Source organism: Mirounga angustirostris, unplaced genomic scaffold (assembly GCF_029215605.1).
Source record: "Mirounga angustirostris isolate CCGP_5_RB_7025 unplaced genomic scaffold, mMirAng1.0.hap1 SCAF_15, whole genome shotgun sequence".
Classification (NCBI taxonomy): domain Eukaryota; kingdom Metazoa; phylum Chordata; class Mammalia; order Carnivora; family Phocidae; genus Mirounga; species Mirounga angustirostris.
The window spans coordinates 32,346,590-32,363,023 of NW_026991723.1; the positions used below are offsets into that span (position 1 = coordinate 32,346,590).

General features: G+C 37.3%; 1 protein-coding gene across 17 annotated transcripts in view; it reads left to right on the top strand.

Annotated features, from left to right (window-relative positions):
* KDM4C (lysine demethylase 4C) overlaps nucleotides 1-16,434 on the top strand; it is a 459,829-nt gene that overhangs the window by 9,116 nt on the left and 434,279 nt on the right. The gene's annotated exons all lie outside the window — the stretch shown is intronic.

The window sequence follows — 16,434 nt, forward strand, 5'->3', positions numbered from 1 at the left end:
TATATGTATATGTGTACATTTTTTATGTAAATCGTATCTATACTTGTTCTGAATATTTTTTCACTTAACACTGTAACTTGAATGTGATTTTTAAAATATGAGTACATGTAGAGCTCCCTTTTTAAAAAATGATCCCATAGTATTACATTGTATGCATCTACCATAATTTATTTAACCAGTGCAATATTAAAAGTCATTTAGGTTGATTCTGTTTCTATATAGTGATCTACTTATGTACCATTACCTCAATGTTTTAATTGTTTGTAGCTTTATAACATGTTTTTAGAACTTTTCAGGCTATTCTTGTTTATTTTCCCTCATTATATTTAACTTTAGAATCAATATGTCAAGTTCCAAGAACCTATTGATAGTTTTATTAGGAATGTCTTTAGTTTATGGACTAACATAGAGAAATATCTTTCAGACGTTGACTTCTCCTGCCCAGAAATATGGTGTGCCTTTCCATTTAAATGTTCTTTTAAGTCCTTAGAAAGGACATTTAAAAAATATCTTTATACAGATCTTGCATATTTTCTTAAATTTTATTCTTTTTTATTTTATTTTAAAAATAATTTTCTTATTTTACTTTGGGCAATCTCAAACTTTTAGAAAGGTTGCAATTATAGTACAAAGAGCTTTTATTTCCTTGAAAAATTTGCCTTCATGCCTCATTGCTCCTCAATACTTCAGTATATATTTCCTAAAAAGGCAGTTTCCTATATAACCACAGTATTTCCATCAAAATCAAGAAGTTACCATTGATAAGTACTTTCTGCTAATCTTTAGACTTTTTTATATATCACCATTTGTAATAGTGATGTTCTTTGTAGCAAATGTATCCAGTCCAGAATGATGCATTGCATTTTCTTGTTTTCAGATCTTTTAAGCATCCCTTCATTCTTAAATAGTCCTTAGTCTTTCCTTGATTTTCTTTTTCTTTTTAAAGGATTTTGGTTACTTGAGAGGGAGAGAGAAAGAGAGAGAGAGCACAAGCAGGGGGAGTGGCAGGCAGAGGGAGAAGCAGGCTCCCCCGCCCTGAGCAAGGAGCCCAGTGCGGAACTCCATCCCAGGACCCTGGGATCATGACCTGAGCTGAAGGCAGACGCTTAACCCACTGAGCCACCCAGTCGTCCCTCCTTGATTTTCATAATATTGACATCTTTGAGGATTATAGGCCAGTTATTTTTGTTTTAATTTAATTCCCTTAATTTTTCTTTTCTGATGTTTCCTTGCGATTAGATTCTTGAGGCATCATTGGCAGGAATCACAGAGGTGGAACTATATTCTTTTCATTACATCTTATCAGGTGGTACACAATTTCATTTTGTTCTGTTACTAGTAATGTTCCCTTTGCTTAATATCTTCTATGCTAGACTCTTCTATGCTTCCCTACTCTAATTTTTTTTTTGTTTTGTTTTGAAAAACTATATACTTATTTATTAAGCTTTCAATTTATTTATTTTTATCAATTAGGATTTATGGTTTCCTGTTCTATTCAATGAGTTATATCTGTTAATATTGTTATTTATATTGATGCTTAAATTGTCATAGGTGTGGCCCATGGGAATCCTTTATGCTGGGTTCTTTGTGTTTTTGACATGTCCCATCATTCTTTGAACATTCCCTCCCTTTTGGGCACAATGAGATATGCAGGCTCATCTTGAACTTTTCTTACCCCAAATATTTAGAAGCCAAGATCTAGGTGGTTATTGATATTGGGGTGTTGCTTCCGTGCCCTCTCAGTGAACCGAGCTGGAGAATATGTGTGTGTTCAGATATACATTTATGTATATTTATCCATACACACACATGCATGCACACAAAAATTATATAACAAATGTACTAATATTGGAGCATTCTTATACTCTGGAATGATTTTTTAGTCATGGTTTATTATTTTAATGTGCTTTTGGATTTTGCTTCCTCTTTTTTTTTTTTTTTTTGTGGTGAGCAGCAAAGCAAAGTTTATTGAGTGATAGTGAGTGATAGTACAAAGCACCTGAAGAGGGAGGGCACCTGAGAAGGTTGCCTGCTTCCTCATTTTTTAAAAGAATTTTCATCAATACTCTTTTTTTTTTTTTTTAAAGATTTTTTATTTATTTATTTGAGACAGAGAGAATGAGAGGGAGGAGGGTCAGAGGGAGAAGCAGACTCCCTGCCGAGCAGGGAGCCCGATGCGGGACTCGATCCCGGGATTCCAGGATCATGACCTGAGCCGAAGGCAGTCGCTTAACCAACTGAGCCACCCAGGCGCCCAAATTTTCATCAATACTCTTAAATAAAATTGTTCTGCAGTTTTCTTGGGCCATTTCTCAAGTTTTGTTACCCATTTAGGCTTGCTTCTTAAAGGATTTTAAAGCTTTTTTTTTTTTTTTTCTTTTTTTCCTTGTGCTCAGGAATAGCTTAAATAACATTGGATTATGTTTCTTAAAAATTGAGCATAATTCTGTGAAACCATCTGGGCTTGGTACTGCAAGTTTATTCTTGATTTAGTGGGCTTTTGGTTTGCTTTATTGTGGTAGCTGAAGAACCTCGCAAAGAGGTCAGTTATATTTGGGGTCTGGGTTTTGGTGATACTAAATGTGCAGTCAGTTCACTGCACCTACTTGCTGTTTGACTTCAGGGGAGTGATTTCCATTTCTGAGCCTTAGTTTCATCATCTCTCAAATGGGAATAATCACAGCTGGCTAATAGCACAGAAACTTTTAAGAATGCAAATGAAGTATGTTATAGCACAGTAAAGAACCAAACAAATGCAATTTTTTAAAAGAAGTTTCATTTTAATAAGACTTCAGTGTTCAGAGAGTTGTCAATGAGGATAGTCTTTAGTATAATACTGTTCAAGGAATTTGTACAATTGGCCCATATTACTCTGCAAAAGACGAGGCTGTCAACAACAAAGAAAAATTATGAATCAAACAAACAAAATGTGATGAGTTTATTTTCATGAACATTAATGAGGGTTTGTTCTTGTATTTATTAAAACCATATTTTAAATCAAGGAGAAACATTGGGTAGCAGATTATAATTTTCCTTTATGCTTGTATCATGATTATATTTGTGATTATTATAGTTTGGTTAAATATTTGAGATTTTAAAGAAAGTTAAACTCATCTAAGGAGACATTGAAAATACTTTGATGTGTTAAGATGCGGTTTGCATGTTAAAGAAACCCTGTATTGGTATTAAGATTAAAAGAATAAATGATTTACAAATACCTGTGGCACTATGCCAGTATTGCATACAGGATAAGAATATAGTAAATCCTTTTCCTGCAAGCTTGGTTTTTTGGACAGGTAGTTACCAAAAAATGTGCAAATTATCATGGTTCCTTAAAATAGTGTTCCTTGCATTCATTAATAACGGAATAAGCAAGGACCGTCAGATTACTGTGTCTGATATTTTCCAACCCTTTTTGCTCCCCCCTCAGTATAGCTGATATCATGTATGGCTTGTGTGTTTATGAATCTTTAGAAATAATTTCAAAGTTTGCATATAAAATTAAATTTAAATGTTTTCAAAATATTTCAAATTTTAGACATGTTATGTTTGAAACTAATAATAAATGATTTACCTGGCTTCTCATGAGTTCTTCTGATAGATAGTTTAGGTAATCTCAGTTGTAAATGTGAAATGGGCTTTACTGTAGAGCTGGTGGTAGTGATATGGGTTCCATCACAGTCACTGAGCTGATCTGCTCCAAGGATCGCGCAGGTGGTGCAGTCCCGAAGTCAGGTGAGGGGCTGGCCAACAAGCCTGCTGCAGGGTGCTGGGGTGCAGGGTGCCAGGGTGCGCAGTGGGTGAGACAGGCCCGTGGTTGTCATGATGCTGCAACAGGTGGCTGGAGTCTGGGTATCGGAACCTGGAGATTTGGGTAGGTCGTGCCTTGACTGTGCTGGGGACCGTTTCCTCCTTTCCAGGTCTTCTGACGGAGGAGACAATCCAAGTCTGGCAAACTTCTTAGTTGGAACTCAAAATTATGTGCAGTGCAAGTTTTGGAAACTTGAAATTGCTTTATTTGGCTGTTTTGTGTGTCCTAATCAATCCCCCTGCATAATAATAGGGATTTAGAAAGCAAATGAGGTTTCTAAATTCACAGTTATAGGAGAACAACCTTTTTTTTTCTATTCATGCAGAAATGTTAGTTGGCATTGATTGCATAATTTTTTGCTCTTGTCTGGACCCGTATTTTGGTGTAGTTTTGTGATTTTCCTAAAGTTGGCATTAACAGAGAATGAAGTTTTTTTTTCTCTTAACTCAAATTTTAGAAAATTCCAGAGTTTCTCTTCTTAGCCCTTTTCATAGGTCATGAATCTCAATCAGATACAAGTTTGCATGTTTTAAAAATAATTTTTACATTTTTCATAACTTTTTAAAAAAAGATTTTATTTATTTGAGAGGGAGGGAGGGAGAGCAAGAGCACAAGAGCACAGGGAGGGAGAAGCAGACTCCCTGCTTAGCAGGGAGCCCAGTGGAATGCGGGGCACAATCCCAGGACCCCGGTCATGACCTTAACCAAAGGCAGAGGCATAACCGACTGAGTCACCCAGGTGCCCCTTTTCATAACTTTTAAAGCATTTTTTTGTTCCATGCTTAGATGTTTTATTGATATGCATGTTAGAGATTATGTTTGGCTTTAAATTTAAAATAGTAGATTTAGAAAGACAGTCCAGGAGTAAAGAAAATGTTATTTTTAATTAGTATTTTCCATTCTTAAAAAATAAACTTAATGCCAAGATAATGCTTTCTCTGCCTTGTGATCAGTGTCTGTCAGGTAATTTACGCTTCCATGTAGTATCCATATTACTTTAGAATTTATTTTTTACTTCAAAAGGATTTAGCACTGTGTCTGCATTTATTTATTTTTTCTTTTTTTTGATTATATTCTCTGTACCTTTGACAAATTGAATAATAAGATCTGATATGACATTTTCCTGTATTGCAATGTGAGAAATTGCTTTTCTTGAAACACTACAAACTACTTCCTAGGTAAAAAGATTTATTATTTAGAATTACTGCTGTTAAGCTGGTGCAGCCACTCTGGAAAACAGTATGGAGGTTCCTCAGAAAGTTGAAAATAGAGCTACCATATGATCCAGCAATTGCACTACTGGGTATTTACCCCAAAGATACAAAAGTAGGGATCCGAAAGGGTACGTGCACCCCGATGTTTATAGCAGCAATGTCCACAATAGCCAAACTGTGGAAAGAGCCAAGATGTCCATCAACAGATGACTGGATAAAGAAGATGTGGTATATATATACGACGGAATATTATGCAGCCATCAAAAGGAATGAAATCTTGCCATTTGCAACGATGTGGATGGAACTGGAGGGTATTATGTTGAGTGAAATAAGTCAAACAGAGAAAGACATGTATCATATGACCTCACTGATATGAGGAATTCTTAATTTCAGGAAACAAACTGAGGGTTGCTGGAGTGGGGGGTGGGGTGGGAGGGATGGGGTGACTGGGTGATAGACACTGGGGAGGGTATGTGCTATGGTAAGCTCTGTGAATTGTGCAAGACTGTTGAATCTCAGATCTGTACCTCTGAAACAAATAATGCAATATATGTTAAGAAAAAAAAAAAAAGAAGAAGGTAGCAGGAGGGGAAGAATGAAGGGGGGGAAATTGGAGGGGTAGATGAACCATGAGAGATGATGGACTCTGAAAAACAAACTGAGGGTTCTAGAGGGGAGGGGGGTGGGAGAATGGGTTAGCCTGGTGATGGGTATTGAGGAGAGCACATTCTGCATGGAGCACTGGGTGTTATGCACAAACAATGAATCATGGAACACTACATCTAAAACTAATGATGTAATGTATGGGGATTAACATAAGAATAAAAAAAAAAAAGAATTACTGCTGTTTGTAAACTTTCTTTTCTTCTGCTATTAATGATGCATTTATGTCAAAATTTCCTCCCAGATCAAAGGGTATTGGTAGGATGCACAGTTCATATAGCTAGAAAAGACTTTTATCCTAGTGTACAAATGATTTTTTTACACAAATTACCTTTTAATGCTAAAATTATTGTGGATGTTATAATTAATGATTATTTAAAAGTCAGTTATTTTACCAAAGGAGCCACACTTGATTGTTCATTTAATCTGTAAATTTAAAGATATTTGTAGTTGTGTTGTTGGTTGTATAACAGAGTAAGACTAATAAGGAGAGAAGACCCAAGCAACTTATTGCCACTGTAAGTACTTGAATTCAAGTACATAACCCAATCACAGACTTTCAATTAAAATAATGTCACAAGGGGCGCCTGGGTGGCTCAGTTGGTTAAGCGACTGCCTTCGGCTCAGGTCATGATCCTGGAGTCCCGGGATCGAGTCCCGCATCGGGCTCCCTGCTCAGCAGGGAGTCTGCTTCTCCCTCTGACCCTCCTCCCTCTCATGCTCTCTGTCTCTCATTCTCTCTCTCTCAAATAAATAAATAAAATCTTAAAAAAAAAAAAATAATGTCACAAAATATAGTTAGAAAACAGCTTAAAGCCCTGTGTTGAGTCTTCACTGGCCTTGCAGGTCCTATTTGGTACATTTATTGTACAAAAATATGGAATTGCCAAAATGAAAAGCTGGAAGTGATTGGTATTAGAGAAAGATTGTTTGTATTAAAGAATGGTTTTAGCATAGAGGTTAAAAAATTTTTTTAGTTTAATTCAAAGTGTATTTCAATTTCCTAGGTATTTTCAGAAATATACCACTTGTATTGGTTGTTTCATCAATTTAAAAAAAGTTTTATTTAATGCTTGAGTTACGCAAAAGTCATGGTACGGTCCTGTGAATTCACCCAGATATAATTATGTGATTTTCTTGTATCCCATCTGCTTTCCTTTAGCAATCTTGTCCTGATTTTTGTGATCAGTATTCCCTTTCTTTATCTATTTTTTTTTTTTTTTTAAGATTTAAAAGAATCCCTGCATATGGGGGGAGAGGCAAAGGGAGAGGAAGAGGATCCCAAGCAGATTCTCTGCTGAGTGCAGAGCCTGATGCAGGGCTCAATCTCACATAAAAATATTTTATTATTTTTTTAAACTCTATGCCCAGTGTGGGGCTCAAACTTACAACCTGAGGATTAAGAGTCGTATGTTTTACCAACTGAGCCAGCCAGGCACCCCGGTATTCCCTTGCTTTAAAAAGATGGATTTATTTTGTATGCATTTATTATTGAAGAAGGGACTAAATTTTTTTAGATTTGTAAAAATAGACATGTGTTTTAAATAGTCCAAGCCTTAACTTTCTGAGGTTAATATGTTTATTGTTGGGAGTAGCTTTGGTTTGTTCATTTGTTTCATTTTCACTGCTGTGAATTGGTTGAATATATTCTTATTTATTGATACTCCTGTAAATGGACATTTTAGTTGCTTTCAATTTTTAGCTGTTACAAAAATGCTACTGTGAACATTATCGTACAGTGTCTATTATTGAACATATGCTATAGTTTATTTAGGCCCCAAAGCAGGGTTTTTGAACCTCTGCACACTTGACAGTTAGGGCTGAATAATTCTTTGTTGTGGGTGCCTTCTTATGCATTGTATGTTAAGCAGTGTCCCTGGTCTATACCCACTAGATGCCACTAGCACTCCTCCAGTTGTGACAAATAAAAATAACTGCAGACATTGCTGGCTTCCCCCAGGGGACAAAAATCACCCCTGGTTGGGAACCATTGTGGCCTTTGACCAATGAACAATTTAAAATTATCTTAAAGGTTTCATACATATGGGGATTTTAAATTTATCTTTTAATTTATAATTTAAAAAATTCCCCTGTTTTGGTAAATATATATCCCACATAAAAGCTCTTACTATTGGGTCCCTCAGTAATTTTCTTTTTTTTTTTTTTTAACTTGGGGCTTAAACTCACCCTGAGATCAAGACCTGATCTGAGGTCAAAGAGTTGGACGCTTAACCCACTGAGCCACCCAGGGGCCCCTTGGGAAAATTTAAAAGTATAAAGGAGTCCTGAGACTAGAAAGTTTGAGAAAACTGTTCTGAGCTTCCAATTCCTCACTTACAGAATAGGATTAATAATACTTATCTTGTTAGGCCTCTTGGCAGGACTAAATGAGTTTTTGTTAATGTTAGTGTTGTTATTGTGTGCTACCTATCCCCTGTAGAAGGGTAACTCACCTTTTTTTTTGACCCAAATGCCATTTATTTTCAAGGCCCATCTCACGCTCACCTCTTCACTCTGCCCTTTCCCACAGTGCCCATCTGTGGTCTTTTCTTTTTCCTAGGAACTCCTAGAGCATTTGTTTGTACCTAGAATTTGACTCTGAAGTACATACTGCCTTGTATTGCCAACTTTGCTAGGATTCCTGAGCCTTCTGGATTTTCAGTTTCTGACAAAGGGGAAGGAATTCCTGGTCGGTTGTCCAGTCTTTATTATTGTTGTCATTTTCCTTCTGATTTGGTCAAATGAGGCAGTTATCCTGGGAGGAGTTCTTTTTACTTTTGGATTCTGTACCCAGAGTTAGATGGAAGCATATTTCAAGCACCCAAGCCTCCCTTTCTCCCTTCCTATTTATTCACTATAGCAAAATCTCATTTATACTTATAATTATCTTTTCAAAACTATATGACCTTGAGTAAGTTTGTTATCTTTTTTAAAAATTTATTTTAGAGAGCACGCGACAGAGTGTGTGAGCGCTTACACACGAGCAGGGGGAGGAGGGGCAGAGGGAGAGGGAGAGAAAGAAGCAGACTCCTTGCTGAGCGTAGAGCCAGAAGTGGGGCTCCATCTCATGAACCTGAGATCATGACCTGAGCTGAAGTCAAGTCAGACACTTAACTTAACTGACTGAGCCACACAGGTGCCCCAAGTTTGTTATCTTTTTGATTGATGTATTAAGTGCTAACTGTTTGCTGCCACTGCTATTAAGTAATGCAGAGATTCTTCCTTCTGCTTTGGCTTGGACACCTCTTTAGGGATTCATGGGCAGAATTAGGATGACTTTGTGGTCCCTACTGTTATCTTTTCTGTTGCGGGTGTAGCTCTTTCAGTAGCCCATGCCTGTGTTTTGCATTTTGAGATGGCTCTCTTATTTTATCTTAAGATAAGAAAGTTGTTTTTTCCTCCTTCTTATTGCCTCGGGGTCCTTGAAGTTAAGTAATTTTATCAGGCAAATTCTTTGATTAATCTTTGTATTTAGCTATAGAAACAGACTGTCACTTAAAGGAATGAATGATTTAGGAGGGATAGGTAGTAAGATCTGAAACTCTCCATGCTTTGGAGGAAAATGATGGGACTAGTTATCTTACATGTCAAGCTTTGAAGTTAGGGTGATTTGCAATTGGAAGCCATTTTTACTGAGAGAATGGTTCAGTAAGAATGTTACATTTGGAAGATTTATCTATTTAAGTTGAAGTTGGGGATACTGTAGAGTTAAAAGCTTGGAAATCGGAAGGGTATTGATTAAGTAGGGACTTGAACTTAAGTTACTTGATTTTTGTTAATAATTAGTGCCTTCCTCCATCCCTCTACACTTTGTTCCTTCCTCTCTCTCACATAATACATTGGGGCAATAAAGGACTTAGAGATCATGTAGTTTACTGGTTCCCAGACTTCTGGATTTGAAAAACTCAGTTGGACTGACATAGGCCTTTCTTTCCTTTTTTTTTGGTCAACTTTTAATTTTCTAAAATAAAAAGTATCAAAGAAAACTTACTGTCTACTATTACTGTCCAAAAATGTCAACAAAGTAGAAAGGATTCTCTAAGAATAAAAGCTGGACCTTTATGAAAAATCAGAGCACTTTCATTCCTGTTTTCAAAGGACTGGTGGAATCACTGTTTACCAGTGTTTAGGAACACTGAATTTGTTCAGTTTCCTAAGTTTGAGGGTTACTAAGACTTAACATTAACAATGATGTAGTGCTTAGGTGAGGTCACACCTCTAGGTATTGGGGGAGGCACAGTTCAGCTGACTTCTGTGGCTGTGATCTAGTCCATTGGTTCTTAACTATTTTTTTGGGTCATGTGTGATATATTTTTGAGAGTGATAGGAGCTGTAGATCCTTATGTTGGGGGAAAAAAAAAAACAATGGACAAGAATAACATGAGGACTGCAAAGAGTACTGAATTACAGATGAGACATGAAAAATAGGCAAATGCTTTTGAATGGACAGTTTTCCAGAAAAGGATAAATTTTATTTATTTATTTATTTATTTATTTATTTATTTATTTATTTATTTATTAAAAAAGATTTTATTTATTTAACAGAGAGAGACACAGTGAGAGAGGAAACACAAGCAGGGGAAGTAGGAGAGGGAGAAGCAGGCTTCCCGCGGAGCAGGGAGCCCGACGCAGGGCTCGATCCCAGGACCCTGGGATCATGACCTGAGCCGAAGGCAGGCACTTAACTGACTGAGCCACCCAGGCGCCCCCAGGAAAGGATAAATTTCAATACAGACCCTAGAAGCAGTAGAAATATTGTGACAGATGGTAACTACACTTGTTGTGGTAAGCATTTCATAATGTATATGTTATTGTTCAATTAATATTTTTGTACACCTGAGGCAAATATAATATTGGATGTTGGCTCTACTTCAATAAAAAAACACATTAAAAGACACACAAAAAGAAGTAGTAGAAATATACCATTTAAGAGAATTGATTCTGTAGTTATATGTCTTACCACACACATACACAAAATGCCAGGTTCAGATGGTTTTGTAGGCTAGTTCTACAAAGTATTCAAATAATACTTAGCTCTAACCCTTACAAAGTTTCTCTCTTTCAGGAACACTGCCTGGCTCATTTTTTTTTCAGGCTAGTAAGTCTTAATACTAACATTAGACAAGGACAGTGTGAATAAGGGATAAGGAAAATTATAAGCTAACCTGACTTGTGAAGACAAGATATGAAACCTTAAATATAATATTAGCACAGATAATTTCAGTGTGCCATTCTTATAATACATCATCAGGTTGGGTGCATTCTAGTAATACAGGTTAATTCAACATTAGAATCATATTTAATTGCAATAATAGATAAAAGGAGAAAACCCATTGTAACAGATACAGAAAAAGCATTTGATAAAATTTAACATTTATTTGTAATTTAAAAGCAAAAAACAGGGACGCCTGGGTGGCTCAGTCGGTTGAGCGTCTGCCTTCAGCTCAGGTCATGATCCCAGGGTGCTGGGATTGAGCCCTGCGTTGGGCTCCTTGCTCAGCGGGGAGCCTGCTTCTCCCTCTGCCTGCCGCTCCCCCTGCTTGTGTGCTCTCTCTCTGATAAATAAATAAATAAAATCTTTAAAAAAAAGAAAAAAGCAAAAAACAACAAAAAGCCTCTTTGAGTAAAACTTTTCTAACCTGTTAAAGGGTACCTATACATAGTAAATATTCTGAAGATAAAGGCTAGAAACATTCCCTGTATATTAAGACATTCCACTGTCACTAGTTCTCTGTAGCACTAGGATGTCCGAGACAGGTCAGTAAGATGAGAAAGAGAAATAAAAAGAATAAATATTGTAAAGGACACAACAAAAAAGCACTATTCTCAGATAATTTTCACATGATAGTCTAGATAGAATCATTGATCTGTAGACAAATTATTGGAAATGAGATTATAAGTAGGTAGCTGGATATGAGATTAATTTAAAAATTAATGATATTTTTATATGCCAGCAACAAAAGGAAAAACTCTTAGCTTAAAAAATATTATACCAAAATGGAAAGTGTTCTACTTAAAACAAATACATGTTCTATTTAATGTTCTATTTAAAACAAATACATGTTCTATTTAATGTTCTATTTGAAACAAAATGACTGAATTCTTAAAAAATTAAAGACAAAGGCTCTGGAAATACCCCATGTGAAAGAATACTAAAGAGACATGACAGCTACACATATTTTCTTTTTTTTTCCATGAATTTTCTAATTCTAGACTGAATTCCCTACTAGAGGGAAAAGAAGGGTATCATGTATATTATTCGGTCGCTTGACAAAATTGGAATACAGAAATTGGATGCTAGTATTGTATCTTTTAAACTTATTGGAGTCGAGGGGGCGCCTGGGTGGCTCAGTCAGTTAAGCGTCTGCCTTCGGCTCAGGTCATGATCCCAGGGTCCTGGGATCGAGCCCCACATCGGGCTACCTGCTCAGCAGGATGCCTGCTTCTCCCTCTCCCACTCCCCCTGCTTGTGTTCCCTCTCTCGCTGTGTCTCTCTCTGTCAAATAAATAAATAAAATCTTAAAAAATAATAATAAACTTATTGGAGTCGAAAACTTCACTGTCTCTATGCAAGAGAAGACCCCTATTCTTAGGAAATGTACATTAAAGTTTTTAGGGGTAAGGGTCCACAATATTACTCCCAGGTGGTTCAGAAAAACAAATTGTGGGTGATATACATATGGAGAGAGAGAACACAAATTGATAAGGCAGCAAATAGGGTAAAAGATTAATAGATGAATCTGGGTAAAGTGTATATAGGCTTTTTTTTTTTTTCTATTCCAGTAATTTTTCTGTAAGTTTGAAGTTCTTTTTTTTTTTTTTTTTTTAAGATTTTATTTATTTATTTGATAGAGCCCGGTGGCAGCAGGGTGCAGAAGGAGAGGGTGAGAGAGAATCTTAAGCGGACTCCATCCTGAGGGCGGAGCCTGACTCTGGGCTTGATCCCATCACACAGAGATCATGACCTGAGCGGAAACCAAGAGTTGGATGCTTAACCGACAGAGCCACCCAGGGATCCCTGAAGTTATTTCTAAAGAAAAGTTAGAAAGGATAACAATATCAACAAATATAAGAATAAACCCAGAAAGCTTTGTGTTTTTCTTTAACTCAGATTACACTCCTTCATTGATTTAATTTTCTCCTGAAGCAGGCTTGGCAGTATGGAAGAAAGAAGGGAAACAGCTATGTTTAGCCACGTGGAGAGACTTTGACAATTTTTGTCTTTTCAGTATTATAAGACACAGAATGGGTCTTTCCCAAGGTATTAAGTAGTTTTTTTGTTAAAGATGTTAATCGTAAAAAAAGATATATACATCTATTATTTTATTTCTACTTAAAACTTATACAATCGTTTGCCTATCTTTTGTTGTAGGGCAGAGGCTTTTTTTTTTTTTTTTAAAGATTTTATTTATTTGACAGAGAGAGACACAGCAAGAGAGGGAACACAAGCAGGGGGAGCGCGAGAGGGAGAAGCAGGCTTCCCGCGGAGCAAGGAGCCTGATGCGGGGCTCGATCCCAGGACCCTGGGATCACGACCTGAGCTGAAGGCAGACGCCCAACGACTGAGCCACCCAGGCGCCCTTTTTTTTTTTTTGAGTAAAGATTGGAGTCCTACATTTCCTCTTTGGCATAAACCACACCTACAATACAGCATCTACCACTTTCAGTTTCTGTTTTTTTAAAGTAGAGTGAGAGTTAAACACTTGAAGTAATATGAGCTGGAATCCTAGATTTTACAAATCTAGGTAATGCCCTAATCTTTTATATTGCAGTTCCCACACTTCATTTGACATCCCTCTTCCCTTTCCCCCCACTTCCCTTTTAAAAAAAAAATCATTTCATCTTTACTGGGTCATTCCAAAAGATTCAACTTAAATCTTTGTTGTATTCACATTAAAACATTGTTGTATTCACACTTCATCTATTTAATTATGTCAGATAATTGGCAAAACTGGCATAAACTGGATTGCAAATAAACACTTGATTGCTAAGCTTGCAATTCAACTGGTACTTAGACGTAATAAACATAGTCTACTAGTTCCCACTGTGTTGTGTTTTTTGTAGCAGTGGTGTTTTTCGGAGATAATATATCGTATGCATCCCTTATCTGGTAAATCTGTTAAATAGGTTATTGGGAACTTGTACTATAGTAGGCCAGTAGAGTAAGTAGCCCTGGGTGGCTGGCCTGTTTGTTTAATGGCTCAATTAGTAATTTCTACTCAATATTACAAAATGAATTTGAGTCATTCAAGTTAATTTCATTAAGATACACCAAGGAAATGGTTGTTAGAAAGGATTACTCAAAAGGGAAACAGGTATGAATAAAACCTTCATTTGATTTACATCTGGTATTTGTATACCAGGTTTCTTTTCCATTCATCATTGTTATCAGTTTATATTTGATAATTTTATCAGCCATGATTCAATTACAGATAATGGCCACTGCCCTGGTTAACTTAAGCAGAAAAGGATTTGATACTGGAGCTGTTGAAGGTTGGAGATCAGGCTCTTGGCTGGGTCCCCAGGGACTCATCCCATGGGATGTCTCCCAGAACACCACTGCTGGAGGTGCTGCCAAGGGAACTGCCATTTCTGCTACGAATAGGAAACTGAAGAATCAGAGTCTGGGATCATAGCACCGTGGCTGAAATCTGGGGAGCAGGAAGTTGCTGCTGCATTTGTTTGTTCCATGAACATGCCATCTTAGTTGTCATACAGAGATCAGGAATAGTGCTGGGACTGTTCTTAAGAGCTAAATTACCTGTGCTAGCTCTGTTCCAGCAAGAAAAATGCCTTGTGGTCTCCAATTCTTTCCACACTCTGCCTAGTTCTGAATTCAAGTCTCTTCATTCTTCACTGGAAGAATTTAAATCATATCTGGAATGCCTGTTGCAATGTAGATTTCAGTTCTTCAGACTATCCAGTCTCTTGAAGATGCAGACTCTTCAAGCATTTACTCTGTGACTTGCACTATGCTTGGGATGACTGAGGCTTGATTTTTTTTTTTTTCCTTCCCTTTTCCCCTTCAAATCATCTCTCTCTCAGGTTGTGTATTCTCTGTATGGTACTTCTATCTGCTAATGTCCTTCCTTCAGTCATTCTCTGTTTATGCAAAAGGAAGACAATGGCTGCCCCAGCCCTTCATGGCTTCATCATTTCTCCAGTTTTGAGTTCCTGGGGGAGTGACTGAGCTAGTACAGGTCAATTGCAGTATGAAGGATTGACTGCCTGGACTCATTGCTATCAGTGGGAGAAATTCTTGAGGGGAGGGGAGGAAGATGGTTTCCATGGGCTGAGGAGTGGGGGCTTTTTGTGAATGGTCTCATTACAAGGGCTAAGATATAATTGATTCTCATTATTTGTAGTAGTTATGTTCCATAAAGTCACTGAGAATACTGAATTAGTGAATACTGAACCATTGCTCCGAGGGGAAATAGAGGGTTAGATTCCTATGAGGCTTTGATCACACATTTTTCCAACTGATCTATATATCACCTTGTTTTATGTGTATTTCTGTTTTAAAGACACCTTATTTAATATATAATTTGTTGATTCATTAACATTGAACTCATGCCAGCAGCACTATAGCTGATGCCTAAAGTTATGTCACAGAGTATGTTTGTGATAGGGCACATCATAGCTTTCTTGCACTTAGGAACTTGGAGGCTGTTTTAAGCAGCGAAATCACCAATAAGAGCACAAAGATGCCAAACCACTGGCACTAAATAGACTACAAAAGTATATTTTTGCCTTGTTTGACCTCTGCTGAAGGGATGTGCCTGTTGGGTGATTCAAATATTTCAACACTGTGCATGTCTGTGAATGACCATATACATGCCACAATTATTGGTTTGGGGGTTAAAAATAAATTTTAGAATATAGGTGAATTTGCCAATGCTGAATCCAGGAATAATGAGGGATGACTGTATATATGGAGTGAGGGCGAGCAGCGCATTAAAAAATGACACTGTTAGTTGGTAGCGAGTGTTGCCAGGAAAGTCTTCATAATGCAGTCTACATGTGAGATAAACTTTGAAAGATGGGTTTTGCTAGAACTGACTGAGGAAAGGCAAGAGAAATAGTGTAGTAGTTACACTACTGTGCAAGCAGGACCGTGGATGGATTGAATGAACCAGGATGAGTGTTAGAATCTCAGATTAGATTCAAATCTCATCCTTAGCTCTTGCTGTGGGACCCTGTATAAGCATTTTAATCTTCATCATTGGTGAAATAAAGACATTCACGGTCATTTTCATTGGAGCTATTAGGTTTATTTATTTATTTATTTTTGAGCTATTAGGTTTAAATAAGAGGGTGCATGTTAATGTACTTTGTAGATATGTAACTCACAAGATGTGAGCTCAGTAATGTCATACATGTGACACATATACAGTACACTGAAAGAGGGAAATAGCTTGGCACCATTGGGAACTTTGGTTAGAATGAAGCAAAGCTTTCAGGCAGGCCAAAGGGATCTTTGAGGCTGGGGGAGAAGGCAGGAGCTAGATCATGGAGGTAGCTTCCGTTCTGAAATGGTACTGAGCTACTAAGGGATTTAAAATAAGGATGGCATGGGGTGCCTGGGTGGCTTAGTTGGTAAAGTGTCTGCCTTCGGCTCAGGTCATTTTCTCGGGATCCTGGGATTGAGCCCCCCATCCAGCTCCCTGCTTAGTGGGGAGTCTGCTTCTCCCTCTCTCTCTGCTCCTCCCCCCTGCTCATGCTTGCTCTCTCAAATAAATAAATAAA